The sequence below is a fragment of the Austrofundulus limnaeus genome, unplaced genomic scaffold (genome assembly GCF_001266775.1).
Source record: "Austrofundulus limnaeus strain Quisiro unplaced genomic scaffold, Austrofundulus_limnaeus-1.0 Scaffold3024, whole genome shotgun sequence".
Lineage (NCBI taxonomy): Eukaryota > Metazoa > Chordata > Actinopteri > Cyprinodontiformes > Rivulidae > Austrofundulus > Austrofundulus limnaeus.
The window spans coordinates 10142-11634 of NW_013955426.1; the positions used below are offsets into that span (position 1 = coordinate 10142).

The 1493-nt window shown below is 37.6% G+C and overlaps 1 pseudogene; it reads right to left on the minus strand.

Moving 5' to 3' along the window:
• LOC106511640 (small RNA 2'-O-methyltransferase pseudogene) overlaps positions 1 to 1487 on the minus strand; it is a 2822-nt pseudogene extending 1335 nt beyond the window's left edge.
• Between the last annotated feature and the right edge of the window lie 6 nt (positions 1488 to 1493).

Below are 1493 nucleotides of genomic sequence, written 5' to 3' on the forward strand. Positions count from 1 at the left end.
TGTCTTTATTCATTCAAAACAAAAAAGAAAATCTATTTTAAAAAAAAAGTCATAAATGACATGAAATATTATTATAAGATTGATATGATCCTTCATTCAATTTAAAAAACTCAACATCCTAAACATTCAACCGAACAATTGTTAAAATAATTTTTTATCCATTCACTGACATTTAAAAGCAGAAGCAGATAATAAGTCAGTCCTAATATAATGTCCATGCATCAGTCTCAGAGATGATTGGGTCTGGAGAACTGTGACTCTGATCTTTGGCTCTTCTGTGTTTTTAGCTACACATCTGGGCCCAGTTTAAGAAAGCAGGCTTAACAAACCCGTGGTTAACGCAGACACTCTGAATCAATTTACCCCGCTCCGTGATACTCAGGATTTTTGGTTTCAGAACAGGTGATATCAACTGAGTAACTTAATTCTAAGTCAAGTTACCCTGAGTTTAGTTAAGTTGGAGCACAAAGCCCTCATCAATGGAAGTCAGACAATGTGATTCAACATGGCAACGGGAGAAAATAAGATGACAGGAAGTCCATTTCTCGAGCTGAAACTAAAAATATTAATGACGGCATATGGAGAATATTAACATATATTTTAAAAAATTAAAAAGCAATACTGTTGCAAGAGAAAGAGAGTTAGTGTGGCAGAGAATTGATGATCTGACATGATTGGTGTTTTTTCCTGAGCTCCCTCTGCCTCATTGATGACAGCTGTGAGTGAGCTCTGCTGAATGAGCCCTGAGCCTTTATAAGGCTCACTCCACGTTTGGTCCATGCTGTTGCATCACCGCTACTGGGTAGATGAGTACGCCTCATAAGAGTTAAAGTAACTAAGTTCTTGCATTTAATCCTGCCTTTGTTCTTGTCCAGGACCAAGTTTTATTGTTGCTGCCACGCACTGTTTAAGAAGGATTATCACCACGTTCATCGCCTGCACTGTTGGGAAACATTGAGGAGTCTCACTCACCTTGCCACCTACCTGTGTTGGGTCACGGGTCACTCTGCTGAAGATAGGATTTTCTGGACTGAGTCTCCCACAGAACCTGCCAAGACCTGTAAGAGAAAATAACAAACATCATTATTTCATCTAAAAGGAAATATCTCTGGAACATTGGACTTGCCTCTTGCTCTGCTTCCGCTCACAGCCCTGGGTCCAGGAGACAACTGCACCTGTAAAATAAAGAACACTTACCTTCTTGTAAAATTTTCTGTGTGCTTTCTTAGTTCCGCTTGTCAGGTGACAATTTTGATCTTGTGCCATGATCAAGTCAATGACTATGATTTTACATGAATCTAAACTTTTATTCTTCATATTTTTTTTATTTATTTTTTTATTTAATGCAAGTGGATAAAAGTGTGTAACTGAACCCAGCCGGTATTAAACTGACATGGCAGCAAATAAAGATTAAAATGAAAACGTAAAGTCAGGGTATAAGCTCAACCTTTTACAAATAAATTACATAATTCACTGCTTCCAACACACAAAAT